This window comes from Microcaecilia unicolor, chromosome 12 (genome assembly GCF_901765095.1).
Source record: "Microcaecilia unicolor chromosome 12, aMicUni1.1, whole genome shotgun sequence".
NCBI classification, from domain to species: Eukaryota; Metazoa; Chordata; class Amphibia; order Gymnophiona; family Siphonopidae; genus Microcaecilia; species Microcaecilia unicolor.
Window position 1 is genome coordinate 51,098,611 of NC_044042.1, and position 16,215 is coordinate 51,114,825.

Here is a 16,215-nt window from a genome sequence, read left to right on the forward strand (position 1 = left end):
AGCACTGGATCATATTTCTTGGGAGTTTACATATCTGGGACCCCTGATCCAATTTCGTACATTTTCAAACTCAATAGGTCTTTTCACCAGTTTTTACTACCACACCAAAATCGGTCTCATTTTGGTAAAGTTTTGGACAGTTATTTTGTGCTCAAACAGAGGTAGCAGACATTCTCAATCTCTTGAGTATAATTTCTTTTCAACATCCGTTGAGTTGGAAATTCTGGCATCAGAAACAAATTTATTTTACTTTGCACAATGCTCTTTTAAGATATTGGCATGCTATCCGTGTATTTTATTCTCAAATACATAAAATTCATCATGGGAAATTTTTCCTGATATTTTTATCCATCAGAGTCTATCAGAATTTGTACCTAACAGCAAAACATGTTTTCACTTTAAGAAACAGATTGCTAAGGTAAAAGTTGTTACTTTTTCTTGTAAATAGGTTCTAGTTATTGCTATCAAAATGCAGTGCCAGACAAAACAAAGAGAAGTTTGCAAACAATGATCTATACATAAACAGGGTAACAAAATATGGATAAAAAAGAACATACTTTATCATTTTTTTTTATTATAACTGTTTCTCAAGGTACAGAAAAATGATTGTCAGGCACTATTTTGAAGCTGCACCCTGAAACAGAGCTAGTGCTCAAAATGTGATCGCATTGGTGCTCTTTTTGCTCCCCTTTCAAAACGTTTCTAAGTTATTCTTATGCTATATTTTTCCTTGTTGGCTTAACAGATGGATTTGAAAGGATCACAGACCAATGATGATATTTGCGTGACTTGTTCAGCGCTTTGCTTGTGTGATAGTTTTGCCATTTGAAGGTCCTCATACACATTTTTGGGATAAATTGATTTAAGATCTAAGAAAAAGCTATCAGTTCATAAGCTTATGTTTACTGTAAGAAGGGGCATTCATTTCATGAGTTTTTTTTCCTTCACATTTTGAGACGTGCTGTGTTTACTTACAGATTTTTGTTGGTCCCTTCATATAAGTTGACATAAGTTACACATGCAGTCTAAAGCATCATATTGGGTTAATATTAAACATCTTGCAGAAATTATAACCTAAAAGGTTAAGTGCTCATACTCAGCCCTTGGCAATAAGCAGCCCACAGTCATGGGTCGAATTAACCCTGGATATTCAAAGTCAGGACAGGTCTAGCCTCTGACACTGAATATCTAGGTTAGTGTGGCAAGCCAGAAATTAACCTAGAACTGGCTGATATTCCCACTGGTGTTCGGTAAATTTGGTACATAAAGTTAAGATAACCTTTTGGCTGTCCTACCTTTATCTGCACACTGAGCTGGTTAGCGGACTGAATATTGCCTCTAACCAACTAAGTAATGGCTCAGCCCAAACCCCACCCTGGACCTCTCCCTGAGCTCAGCTCTAAAGCGCTAGAATTTTGTTATTACCCTTCAGTATCTTTGTGATATGGAAGTGGAGAAATCTGTTCTGCCAGTAAAGCACGGCCTGGACTAGTACTCCATCTATTTCATGGTCCCGAAGTAGGGTGGCTCCTTCCGGCTCATCTTGGACCTCAAAAGAGTCAACGCTTGCTTAGGACGGAGGTTCTGTGCTCAATCATTGGGTCGGTGCAGCCAGGGGAGTTTTTGACTTCCCTGGATCTCACAGAGGCTTACCTCCCCATGTCTACTGTGGTTCATCACAGGAGATATATGCGTTTCTGTATGCTGGGGCAGCATTTTCAATTTCGGGCCTTGCCTTCTGGTCTGGCCACTGCACTGTACGCGTTCTCCAAAATGATGGTGGTGGTGGCTGCGCATCTTCGGCACCAGGGAGTTTGAGTTCTCCCATACCTGAACGACTGGCTGATTCAAGCGGATTCGGTGGTGGAGACCAGTCAAGTCACTCAGGTCATCTCTCTATGAGTTTCTGGGCTGGGTTGTGACGTGATCCAAGAGCCACCTCACTTTGTCTCAGGTTCTGAAGTACCTGGGAGTCTGCTTTGACATGAGCCTGGAGATAGTTTTCCTTCTGAAGGAACGGGGACAGAAGCTTAGGTAGCAGAGGTGCCAGTTGTGTGATCCGGGATTATTTGCAGCAACTCTGGAGGTGGTGCCGTGGGCGAGGGAACACATGCGCCCTCTACAGCAGGACCTGTTGTCCTGGTTGGTGCCAACCTTTCCTGCTCACACCCAGGACGAGAATAGAAATTCCATGTGTGAAGGGAAAGCGTATACTGGAAGGGCTGTACTACCATCCGACACGTTACAAAGCAGATTACAATAAGAAAACTTTAACATTTGGAAGGAATTTAAATACAATTTACATAATTAATGTTAAAATCTATTAAAAACAAAACTTCTATTCAACTAGAAAATTATAAATTCTGTTTACAAAACAAGGGAAAATTAGGACATCTGATAATTTTCTTTCCTTTAGCTGCAGCAGATGAATCCAGGAACTGGTGGGTTATATCTGCCTACCAGCAGGTGGAGATAGAGAACACTGAAGAAGGTAGTGACTCTGGACATCCAGCTCCTTCCTTCTTCAGTTTATGTCTTATTCCAAAGCAGAAACAATATGCAACCTAACCCCAACTTTCCTCACAGGAAAAAAGTACTCCCCCAAACGGAGTGAACAACATTACCAAATGAGGGAAACCTCAAACACCCGCTATGCAATATCATTGCTTCTTTATATCTTCCACAACACAGCGATGAGAACTCTGCAAGGACAGCCAAAAGGAAAAACAGGGAGGGATTCTGGATTCATCTGCTGCGACTAAAGGAAAGAAAATTATCAAGTAAGTCCTAATTTTCCCTTCCTTTTCGCCAGCAGCAGATGAATCCAGGATCCCTCCCTGTTTTTCCTTTTGGCTGTCCTTGCAGAGTACCCAAGCAGTCCCTAAACCGGGTGGGAAGCCGCCATCCCTCGAGAGAGAACAGCTGCTCCAAAATGTGCATCATCTCTCGCTGCCATGTTCAACCTATAGTGCCGAAGAAACAAGCGATGGGACGCCCAAGTAACTGTCCGACAGATCTCTTGAATAGAAAAAATGCTGGACTCCGCCCACGAAGCTGCTAGCGCCTATGTGGAATGTGCTTTGAGCAGGTCAAGCGGCAACCTACCAGCCAATATGTAAGCCGACGCAATCGACTCCTTGAGCCAATGAGCGATCATGGCTTAGACGCCGGAAAACCCAGACGCGGTCCTGACTACAAAATGAAGAGATGATCAGTGTACCGGAACTTATTAGACACCTGCAAATACTGCAGTAGCACTCCACAGACATCCAACAAGCGGAGCATCCTGAAAGAATCCAGGAAGTCCTCCTTTCGAAAGGAAGGCAAGAAAAGCAGCTGATTGATGTGAAAAGCCGAAACCACCTTAGGGAGAAAAGAGGGAACTGGTCTGATTGTCACTGCTGACTCCAGGAACTGCAGGAAAGGATCTCGACAAGACAGAGCACGTGCCGAATCAACTGCCACCAAAAAAAAGAGCCTTGAGAGTAAGATTTTCTCCGAAGCCTGCTGGTGTGGCTCAAAACGCACAGACTGTAACGCCTTCAGCACCATCCCCAAACTCCAAGATGGGCGCAGCGTATGCAACGGAGGACACAGATGCAATGCCCCTCCCAAAAAAAATAACGACGGACGAGCTGCCAGAGAAAAGCCGGTCACACGCCCGCAAAAACAAGCCGGTGCCGCAATCTGGACCTGAAGTGAATTGTAGGCCAAGCCTTTCTGCAATCCTTCCTGCAAGAAGGACAACATCTGCGAAACCGAGGCACCCTGTACAGAGCACCACGACTCAAAGGTACGCTAAACTCGAGCGTAAACTGAAGAGGTGGAATATTTCCAAGTCCTCAACAAAGTAGCAATGACCTCGTCCAAGTAACCCTTCTTCCTCAACTTCGACCTTTCAAGAGCCAAGCTGTAAGACCAAAGTGGCATGGATCTACCATAGTCACAGGACCCTGATGTAGAAGGTACGGTAACAGAGGTAGCCGAAACGAAGCTTCCACCAGCAACCTCATGAGATCCGCATACCACGGATGACGCGGCCAATCTGGAGTTATCAGAACAATGACACTCTGATGTAGGTGAATTCGCTGAAGCACCCACCCTATCAAGGGCCATGGAGGGAATACGTACAGGAGAGCCGACGAGGGCCAAGGTTGAGACAGTGCATCCAAGCCCTCGGACCCGGGTTCTTTCCTCTGCTGAAGAAGCGTGGGACCTTGGAGTTTGTACTGTCGAAACACCTCCGCCGCCAGCTCCCACTCCTCCGAATTGAGGCAATGTCTGCTTAGGAAATCGTCCTGAACGTTGTTTTGACCTGAAATGTGAGCTGCTGACAATAAAAGGAGGTGCTGCTCTGCCCAACTGAGGATTGTAGCCGCCTCTGCCAACAGGGCTCTGCTCTGGGTGCCGCCCTGGCAGTTGATGTAGGCCACCACTGTTGTATTGTTGGATAGAACTCGGACCGCTCGCCCTCCCAGGATCTTCTGGAAGGCCAAGAATGCTTGGAGAATGGCCCTGAGTTCCAGCCAATTGATGGGCCATCCTGCCTCCACAACTGTCCACTGGCCTTGAGCATAGTGGCTGAGGCAGAGCCCCCCCACCCCAAAAGACTGACATCCGTGATGACCAGGAGCCGAGGGGCCACTAGGGACATTCCACACCATAGGTTGTCGACGGACAACCACCAACTCATACTGTTTCTCGCCACCAACACCCAGGGTAGTTGGCGTTGATATTCCAGTGACATCGGGGACCAGCGAGTCAGTAAGGCCAGTTGGAGCAGTCGCATGAGTGCCCTCACCCACGGCACCACCTACAGGGTGGCCGCCATCAACCCCAGCACTTGAACATAATCCCAAGCTCGGGGTCGAGGAACGCGCAACAACAGACGCACCTGATTCTGAAGCTTGAGGTGTCTGCTGTAGGGAGGGAAGAGGCAGCCCAAGGCCGTGTTGAAGCAAACTCCAAAATATTTGAGAGACTGCGAGGGGATCTGGTGACTTTTTGGAAAATTCACGACTCATCCCAGAGACTGCACAATTTCGATCACCCGGGCCGTGGCTCGCTGACTCTCCTGCTCTGAATCCGCATGAATCAGCCAGTCGTCCAGATACAGATGAACTGACTCTTTCTCTCTGCAAAAAAGCAGCCACTACCACCATTACCTTGGAGAAAGTGCGAGGCGCTGTGGCAAGGCCAAATGGTAAGGCCCGGAAATGAAAATGCCGACCCAGAACTGCGAAGCGTAAGAAATGCTGATGAGAAGGCCAAATTGAGATATGCAAATACGCTTCCTTGAGATCTAGTGACATGAGGAACTCCCCCGGCTGAACTGCCGCACTCTCAGCGACTGGTTCATTCTGTGCAAATCGAGAACTGGTCTGAAGTTCCTCTCTTCCAAGGTACGATGAAATAGATCAAATACCAATCTAAATGCAGCTCGGCCTGCGGAAAGGGCACCACGGCCCCTAAATCCAGCAACCCCTGCAATGTGTTGCTCATCGCCGCCTGCTTGACAACAGTGGCACAACGTGACTCTAAAAAGGCGTCTCCTACGGGCGCAGCAAATTCTAAGTGATAACCGTCTCTGACTAAATCCAGAATTCACTGGTTTGACATTACTTTAGTCCACTCCTCGTAAAACAGGGACAAACGACCCCCTATGCTGGGCACGGAAGAGTGGACCGGTGCCCATCACTGCTCAGAACAGCCCTGGGTTCCTTGTCTTTGGGATGGTTCTCCCGGAACGCTTGTCCGAGCAAAAGGAAGACTGCTGCTGAAACTTGGAACGCTGAAAGGAACCCAAAACTCGACCCAGCCGATACCAGTGAGCCTCCCTAAACTGAGGATTAGAGGAGGAGGTCTTAGCCGAAGACCTTTGCTTGTCCTCCGGGAGACGCTGCGATTTGGAATCTCCCAGATCGTTAATCTTTTCCTGTTCTTTCCCAAACAGCAGCTTCCCTGGAAGGGTAACTTTGTCGGGTGCTGTTTGGAGGCCATATCTGCTGACCAATGGTGAAGCCACAGAAACCGCTTAGCCGTTACCGACAAAGCTATCTGCTTGGCCAATGCCCTAAGACCATCATAAAGGGCATCAGCTAAATAGGCTAGACCCAACTCCATGCAAGGAGCCAGATCCGACAGGGCAGAGGGACCCTCGACGGAATGCTCCACAGCCTGTTGAAGCCAAGAGAGACAAGCTCTGGCAGCATATGAACTACAAATGGAGGCTTGCAGCGTAAGGGTCGAGACTTTGAAGGAAAACTTAAGAACAGCTTCCAGCCGACAGTCTTGCATATCTTTCAACGTCACTCCCCCTTCAACCAGGAGAGTGGTCTTTTTGGTCACCGCTGTGACCAAAGCGTCCACCTTCAGAAGAGCAAAAAGCTCCAGATGAGACTCCACTACCAGGTAAAGGTGAGCCATAGCTCGGGCCACTTTTAGACTCCCATCTGGATCAGTCCACTGAGCTGTAATAAGTTCCTGTATGGCCTCATGCACCGGAAAGGCTCGAGTAGGCTTTCTAGTACTGGCCATTTTGAGTTTAACCGAAGAGGCAGCTGTCTCCTCCAGGTCTTGAATGTTAAGAGACTGAAGCGCATCAGAAATCAACGTAGGGAGCTCGTCATGATGAAATATACGAACTGTTTTCGGATCATCCTGTTCTCCCTGGGGAACATCCCCTTCTTCCAGGTCTTCTATTCTCGAAGGTTTAAAGGACTCAGCCAAACCCGCGCAAATTGACTGGGTAGGGGAATGAGGATCAACAGAGTCAACATCGGACACAGAAGCCAGCCTCCTGCGTTTAAGGTCAGGAGCTTACATAAAGATGGCCTGGGCTCTCTTGCAGGGACTGAAACCTCATTGGCCATGGGAATGGAAGCCGGCAAGGACAGGTCACACACTGCCGGGAGAGACCTTTTCAACAAAAAGGCACGGTGCAAGAGGAGAACGAAGTCGGGGGAGAAAAGATTACTCTGGCAGTCAGAGCCCAAAACACTATCAGAAACCGGCCCCCGAGTGTCCCTCAGCGAGCACACCCCTTCAGGAACTGTCCCTGCTGACCTGCAGAGTTTTCCGGTCTGTGGCGCCGAGAGCTCCGCGGTCTCCGCAAAATCCTAAATGGTGCCGGCACTAAGACTCAGCGAGTGGAAAAAATCAGCATCGGCCAACACTGCCAAACTCCCCAAAACTGAACTCTCTCTGTACAATTCGCACTGCACAGCCCTGAGGCTGAACGCCTCTTGCCGCAGCGGGAGCAGCACTTAACCACTTCCATCGACATACCGGAAGGGCAGGGGCAAAGGAAATGCTGCTGTTCGCTCGGACAACTCATCCCTGCCTAAAAACAGAGTCAGCCGCGGGAACTCCCAGGAGTCACTCCAGATGCAGGTCAAACATTCACACACCCAGGCGGGCAAAGCTCGGGTCTAATCTCCCGTGTCCCCTCCAAAAAAAAGAACCGCAGAGCTATTTTTTTTTCTGTGAGGAAAGGAGGCAAGGCACAGCACACCTCAGGACAACTAGGAGACGGGGAGAGATGGGGTAAGGCAGGGACCTGAAAACAAGTATGCCTTTAAAGCGGGCACCTTCAGTCTCACACCCCCTGCTCAACTGGCCAAAGCCCAGAAGCCTCCCAAAGCACAGAATCCAGGAGCTGGAAGAAATCCGTCCACCACCTGCTGGAGATAGAGATATACTGAAGAGAGAAGGAGCTGGATGTCCAGAGTCACTACGTCCTTCAGTGTTCTCTATCTCCACCTGCTGGCAGGCGGATATAACCAACCGGTTCCTGGATTCATCTGCTGCTGGCGAAAAGGAAATACGTTTTCAAAAACTTTCTACATAAAATATGCAAATTAATCTGACACAGATTAGCTGGAATACCGTTCCAAAACATAATGCTTTGGAAATCAATGGAGCGTTCTCTAATAAGTTTACGATCAACTTTCTTCAAAGATGGAAACTCTAACATTAATCATTTCCTGCTTCTTGAATAAGATCTACTGCTTAAAATAATCAAGAGCTGACTAACGCTATCTGAATTAGCTCACATAAACTCTTAAAAAACAAACTGGCAAGTTTAAAATAAATTTGACATTCAATCTTTAACCAATGTAACTCATTTAATAATGGGGCAACTTCCAAATATTTTCCCACACCAAAGATCAACTGAACGTGTGTTGAAGAAGTTAAAGCCCTTTCTATGCTTTAATGTAAGAGAATGCTTCAAAGTAAGAGAATGCAAAGAATTACAATAATCTAGATAAGGAAGTAAAGCCACCTATACAATTATTCTAAAATTAATAGAATGTAAAGAAAATCTAAGTTAACATAATACACAGAAGAATCTTTTTTTTTTTTTTTTTTTTTTTTATTTTTTTTTTTATATTTATTAATTAAACAATATATACAAGAAACTTCTTGTGTTGGAAAAGTGTTAACATCAAACTAAATTTGATACAATGATCAAAGGAAAAAGGAGAAAATAAAATTACATTCTCAAAAGGATAAATGACACTCAAGTCCATAAATTGAGATCCAAGACTTCAGTAAATCTAAGGGAGAGAAATAAGGAAAACATACAGGATTCTATACTCTGTTAAGTGGAGAAGTTCCTATATTTAGTGCTTCTCGCTTTTTACTGAGGTTATAAGTGTTGATACATGTACAGGTTCTGTAAATACGTATTTCTTCTCCCTAAGCCGTATTATGCACTTGCAGGGGTACACAGAAGAATCTTTTGACTAAAGAAAGAGTTTATCTGATGCTCAAATGTTAAATTGGAGTCAAAAATAATTCCAAGAACCCTTGATTTATTTTCAAAGGTAACTGCAGAGTTTAAAACTATATTAGCCATCAAGGCTTGTTTTTGATCACCAAAACATAACCCTGGGCCCTGTTTACTAATGCGTGTTAGCGTTTTTAACGCACCTACAATTAGCATGTGCGCTAACCATGTAGGCGCATATAGGGATATTGCAGGCGAATACACGGTGAACGCATGAACATGGATAACGCGCATTAAAGACGCTAACACGCCTATGAAGTGGCTTAGTAAACAGGGTCCATAGATTTTGCCCAATCTTCTACCGTGGAATTCAAACATTGTACACTCTGTATAGTATTCTGCTCAGCCAAGGACACAATGGCCAGTTTAGGCTAACAGGGGAAATCAGAGGGATCAAATGTTTTTTAAAGCTAATTTTTCAGTAAGTCACTCCATTTATACACAACATTGCTGAAATGCTAATTTTAGGAATCTCAAATGAAAAAATTGAGTCTTTGGATGCTATTTGTTTTACGCAGGCTACAACAAAGTTTTAATTTAGGTACTATACTAATTGAAATAAACGGATCAACCTCCCCCCCCCCCCCCCCCCAAAAAGGAAGTTCTCACGCTTTTCAGAGTTTATATCTTAATGTAGTAACACGCAAGGGCACTTTAGAAAGGACATCCAACTCAAAATATGGACATCCAAAATCTATACGTCACATATGGATCTGCCCACCTATTGCCTACTAAAATATATGAAAAATGGACGTCCAAGCACTGACTATGTGCAGCATGAACATCTATTTTATAAGTTGAAATGTCCAAACTATGAACAAGGTAAAACAAGTGATGTGAACGTCTTTGTGGCAACAAAGGAACATCCATGCTATTAATTCCAGGGCAGAGAACCAGAGGTTGCCTCTTCAAAATCTACTGTAGAGTTTTTAATGTTTTTTTTTTTTTGGGGGGGGGGGGGGGGGGTAGCCACTCCATATAGTAACTCCAGGGTCAAGAGTTACCTACTGTTACTTTCCTTACTCCATTTACTGGAGAATTGCTCAACCTATCAGAGAACCTTCCTGTAACTGGATGTGCAAAATTCCAGGTCTAAAATACAAGCACCCATCTTTTTGGACAGGGATGTCCCTTTCCCTTTTACAGTCAAAGTTGGATGGTCCATATCTGGCCCTTCTCTATCTAGTCTGGCCCAAAACATACCACCTTGCCATATGGATGTACTACAGTTTTGGATGCCCATAGCCTGGCTTTATAAAATAGGGATTTGGACCTCCATGCAATACAGATGTCTAAAACATGAATAGAGCTTCTAAAATAATCACCATAGTAATACAGTAGATGATGGCACAGAAGTCCCACATGGTCCTTTTGAGTCTGCCAACAAAATAGAACACAAGAGTAGACATACTGGGTCAGACCAACGGTCCATCTAGCAGAGTACCCTGTATTTCCGAACAGTGGCCAAACTAGGTCACAAGTACCTGGCAGAAACCCAGTTAGTAACAACATCCCATGCTACCAATCCTGGCAAGCAGATGCTTCCCCATGTCTGTCTCAATAGCAAACTACGGACCTTTCCTCCAGGAACTTGTCAAAACCTTTTTTAAACCCAGATACGCTAACCACTGTTACCACATCCTCCGGCAAAGAGTTCCAGAACTATAAGATAATTTATAGCATATGATATGATGTGGTCTAAGATATGCATGCTTGTTCTTGAACTGTCCTTGCCATTTTCAGGCCACAGACCATAGCAATCTACATGTCACTGCCTTAAATTTCAACTACTGAATTTGCTATCTAAACACCACTAAGTTTTATTGATTCCATTTTCTGTTCATATAGGAGTCCTTTGAATTTATCCTACACATTCTTGAATTCCATTACCATTTTTTGCTTCCACCACCTCCCATGGGAGGGCACTACAGGCATCAACCTCTCAGTGAAAAAGTACTTCCTGACATTACCCCCAAGTTGATTCGCCCCTCCCTCTAGCAACCTTAAATTATCTTAAGAAGTAGTCTGATTTCTAAGAACCTTCTCATTTGTAGAAGCCTGTAAAATCTTCAAATCCTTGTTGGCCCCAGGACCAATACAGCTAAATGTCTACATTCAGGGGAAAAGAAAAAAAAAACCCTACATTACCTAAAGCAGCCTGTCCACTGTTGATTAAGTCAATGGAAATTAAGTACCGCCTGGATTTTTTGGACGTATATTACATTGGACTTTGAAGATATACAAAATAATTGCTTATCATTGACTTGACCTTTTTTTTACAATTAGGATTGTAGTTCATATATTGACTTCATATACTTTCACTGGGTGCAGTATTATTAAGACCAAGGAATAAGTCTAGATCTAGAGAAAGTGTAGCTGCACAAAAAAGGTGATATGAATTGAGACCTTTTTCTCTGCCTTATTCATTTATATATCAGCAACAGAGGAGTTGCTTTTAGTAATGTAATTTTATACAAAGTAGTTTTTTTGGCAAATGATATTTACTCCTTGTTTGATTCCTCAGTTTATTTTCTATTAGATATTTATAGTACCAAAGACAAATTTTTAAAAAATCCACTCGGGGTCCTTTTAGTAAGCTGCGGTATCATGTGCTTACCACTTGACGCACTCAGGCATCCTGTTGTAAGTTTTGAATCTGCGAATGCAAACCACACACTAAAAAATATTTTATGTTTCTGGGAGTGTCTGGACAGGTTATCTAAAGATAGATGGCTAGAGAGGTTTGCGGTTTGATAATTGGCTTGATATTTATTGTACTGTTTTATGTTGATTATTTTATGTATGTTCCTTGTTACCAGCCTAGTTGTAAGCAAGATAATAGCTGTGCACCAATGGCAAAATTAGTGCACGACCATTCATTTTTTAAAAAATAGGAAAAAAATCGGTCATTTTCTGGCCGAGGTAAAAAATGTCTTTAGCGCATGGGAAACATCCGAAGAAGGGTGCACTAAGGCCACTTTTACCACAACTTAGTAAATGGACCCTTCAAAGACTAATGTTCTAAATCATTTCCACATATAAACGGGTTCTTATTAAATTAGGGCAAGCCTAAACATATGCATGGTGCAAGATAGCATGTACTTACTTGTACAGTAAGCATGCACAGGTGAAGAGTCAAAGAGTGAGAGAAATTGTGATTTAGGTGCATATTTTATAAAATACACATGGACATTTACATCTGCCTTTGAGCACCTATGTGTCTGCTAAAAAAAAAGGTGCTTTCCTGTCCAATAATCTAGATGCCCTTTTATAAAATTACCTGCTATATGTCCCTAGCAAACATCTTAAGGTTTAAGGTTTTTTAAAATTTATTTTTGCTAAGGATTTTTAACAGATTCAAATCAGAGCCATCTAAACCTGATAACAACTGTTAGAATAACAGAATCCAATGTATAAAGTACTGTCAACATACATAGACGTACATAAGAGTTGCCATACTGGGACAGACTGAAGGTCTATAAAGCCCTGTATTTATTTATTTGCAGTATTTGTATCCCACATTTTCCCAAACACAAGCAGGCTCATAGTAACATAGTAGATGACGGCAGAAAAAGACCTGCACGGTTCATCTAGTCTGCCCACGATCAACTCATATGTGTATACCTTACCTTGATTTGTACCTGTCTTTTTCAGGGCACAGACCGTATAAGTCTGTCCAGCAGTATTTCCCGCCTCCCAACCACCAGTCCCGCCTCCCATCACCGGCTCTGGCACAGACCCCGTATAAGTCTGCCCTCCCCTATCCTAGCCTCTCAACCACCAACCCCTCTTCCACATTTTCCCAAACACAAGCAGCTCATGTTTTCAACAGTAGCCAATTCAGTTCAAGTACCTAGCAACACCACTAGTTTAAATCCCATCACTGTCACCATTCCACAATCAAAATCAAAGATGTAAAATAAATGTCATTGACTTTACTGCAAAGATATGTGTACTGTGTGGCTGATGCAGAAAGCTAGCACAAACTTAAGCAAATTTCTGGGTGCACAAAACCTTGTATCAGATAACAGCATACTATATATTAAAATGAAGAGTAATAAGGCTATTAATTATTCCACCTCAATGCAGAGAAACACACGGAGAACTAAGGTGAGCACAATGCAAGAACTTGAATGCTAGGCCTGAAGAGCACAGAAGGGTTAGTTCATTCTTCTGCAGTAGTAACTAAGGATTTAATGCCCGTTTCTTCTTTTTGCTGCAAGAATAACAGTACTTGCCATTTTTTTTGTAAGCAGAACGGAAGGTGACAAGTCTGCCCAGAAAAATCTGTATTTGCATGGATACTGGAATGTTGTTCTGCATGTAAATATCAGCATTGCACCAATTTTATGTGCAAGAAATTTTTGTGATCCCAGTGTTTATCCACAGAATAACATTCTATACGAAGAGGGAACTTGGGGGGTAATTGTATCCAATTATCTTAATGTGGCCAAACAGGTAGAAAAGGCGAAGGTCAAAGCCAGGATGCTCAGGTGCATAGGTAGAGGAATGGCGAACAGGAAAAAAAGAGGTGATAGTGCCCTTGGATAAGTCTGTGGTGAGGCCCCATTTAGAATACTGTGTGCAATTCTGGAGAATTGTACACAGTATTCTAAACTGTTATTTATATCAAAAAGATATAAATAGGATGGAGATGGTCCAAAGGGCAGCTACAAAACTTGTCAGTGGGTTCTGTTATTTATTTGTTACATTTGTACCCCACATTTTCCCACCTTTTGCAGGCTCAATGTGGCTTACATAGTTCCGTAATGGCGTTCGCCAAATCGGTTGATAAGAAATACAAGGTTATATTGTGGTCAAATGAGGTAGGTGTGTGTGTATCAGGCATCATGAGGGTCGAGGGAATGACTGTATATTGTCCAGTATGATCATTGGTTATGCTGTGTTGCTGGGTGTGGGGATTTACGGTGGATAAAGTGTATAGGGACACATTCATAGTCATCAATATGTATAATTTGGAAGAAAGGTAGGAGAGAGGGGATATGGCAGACACATTTACATTTCTCCATGGAAAAAGGTACATGAAGGGAGCCTTTTTCAAATGAAGGAAGACTCCAGAATAAGAGGACATAGGATGAAGTTAAGAGGTTATAGACTCTGTAGCAACCTGAAGGAAATACTTTTTTACAGAAAGCGTGGTAAATGCGGAGAACAGCCTCCTGGTGGAGATGGTGGTGACAAAGACTGAATACAAGAAAGTGTGGGACAGGCACATGGGATTTCTTTGTGAGGCGAGACAGAGGATGCTGTGGATGGACAGACTGAAATGGGCCATTTGGCCTTAATCGGCCACCATGTTTCTATCCCAGCATATACACTTTCCTTTTGCTCAAACATAGGCAGAATACTGTCTTGGCACAGAAACTTGTGCATGCATCCTGTATGCATGCCCTGATTAGTGCACAAGTTCTATGTGCCTAGTTTACCACATTGCAGAACAAAACATTATCTTTATGCTAAAAGCAGTGCACTTACCTATCATCACATAAAAGCTTTTTTGCGCTGGCGTGTGCATGTGTGTGTCTCTATAAAACTCTTTGGGATACAGCTTTAATAGAAATGTTCATTGTAGATTATAAAGAGAACATGTCTCCCATCCACAAATCAAATACCACTTTTGTTAACTTTTCTATAAATTAAAATGGAAATTTACCAACACACACAACTAGAACAACTCAAAACCAATGCCATAAATAAATACTTTCTGTAGTCAACTACATGCCATTCTGATACTAATTGGGAAACAAAACACTAAAAGCATAAGTACAACGTAGCTTACTAAAAAAAGAAAGAAAAAAGTTTTCAAAATAATGAAGGCATGAGCTGAGAACCATCCATCTTCCTCCCAAAGCTATCACCTTTCAACACAAAATTATGCACATTCTAGGGTCTAAAATTGCCTTCAAATTTAGAAATGCAGCATCCTCGATTGCCAAAAATCACAAGTGAACGCTAAAGGACAATAATATGAATCTCAGGAAAGCTAACTTCTTTGCTGTTGCAGATGAACAAACAAGCGGCAGGCCGAGGCCGTGAACAGTACAGACCGTAGACTCTTTTGTACTTGTGTATATATTTTTAATTTTACCTGCTCGTCAGTATCTTGGGGCCTGCAGTCCAGCACGCAGCCTTCCTATGGCAGTGAAGGCCTGCAACCGCTCGTTTCGCGCTATCCCCAGTCGCTTGTCACACGCTTCCCCCACACCTCGGGCTACTCTGTGAGGTGAAAGACTACAGGCCCTCAAAGCGGGGGACCGCGTCCCCGCAGCTGCTCGGACATGGCGACGGAGTTTCTTCCCCAAGAAAGGTAGCCGGTCGAAAGGTCACTAATCGTATCTCTTCCCTTCTTCCCCGCTCCTTATACGGGACATACGGATCGCACCAATCCACTAATAAAGCTGTGTGTATTTTTTTCCCCCAATTTTTTTTTTGTTTGTGTCCCACAATGCTCAGCGGCGGCGACTGGGGGCAGCCGTACGCGACTAGGCGGGAGAGGCGGGGCTACGCCGGGAGGGTGAGGTTACGGCGGTTGCCTTGGATACCGCGCTCGGACGGAGGATGGATGATGGCTGGTGTTGTGATGTTTATTTCTGCTTAAGAGTTAATGCTTTTGCGTCTCCGGATACAGCAGAAAGGATAGTTTTTTGTTTTGTTTTTTCTTGGGTGTCGCTTTTATGTGTTAGGTTATGCCCGTTATTAGTTTTGGTTTTCAGCTTACTGCATATACCCTGCAGCAGGAGATCCAGAGATGCTGTTTGTCCACCCTTCTTAACACACATGTTAATTATAATAATAATAATATATTATTATTGATTGCACTTGTATCCCACATTTTCCCACCTATTTGCAGGCTCAATGTGGCTTAGAAGTAAGCTCCCAACACAGACTCAAAAAGAAGAGAGTGACACGCATCCTTGCAATATATCCAGCTGCAAACTATGCCAAAACATTTCACAGGACCTCCATGGTCATTCACAAAGGAAAAATATTAAACATTAAGGAAGCCTTTACATGCTCATCTTTCAATGTGGTGTATATCATTCAGTGTAAAAAAATGCAATGAAGGGAGCTACATTGGAGAAACAAGTCAGATGCTAGAGATTTAATTTACTTAGACATCATATGAAAAATGCCAATACCAACCATGTCACCTCTGTGGGGCACCACTTTACAAAACCAGAACACTGTACCAGTGATTTTATGGTAAGAATACTGAAAGGGAACGTTAAAACAATACAGGAACGTAAAACCTTTGAAGTCAGAATGATTAAATATTTTGACACCCACCAGACAGAACTTAACAAAGACCTGGGTTTTCTAGCCCATTATAAACCATAAAATTGTACTTGCACTGCTTTGTCACCCTCTTATCTCCATGCATATCTCCCTGACCCTCATCCACC

The 16,215-nt window shown here is 43.4% G+C and overlaps 1 protein-coding gene across 2 annotated transcripts in view; it reads right to left on the reverse strand.

Annotated features, from left to right (window-relative positions):
- The window catches only part of ZBTB44 (zinc finger and BTB domain containing 44), a 72,427-nt gene extending 57,250 nt beyond the window's left edge, over positions 1 to 15,177 (reverse strand). For both annotated transcript variants that reach the window (XM_030221285.1, XM_030221287.1), the window contains exon 1: positions 14,901 to 15,177. The gene's annotated coding sequence lies outside the window, so the exon portion shown is untranslated. The remainder of the gene's footprint in view (positions 1 to 14,900) is intronic.
- Positions 15,178 to 16,215: the final 1,038 nt, after the last annotated feature.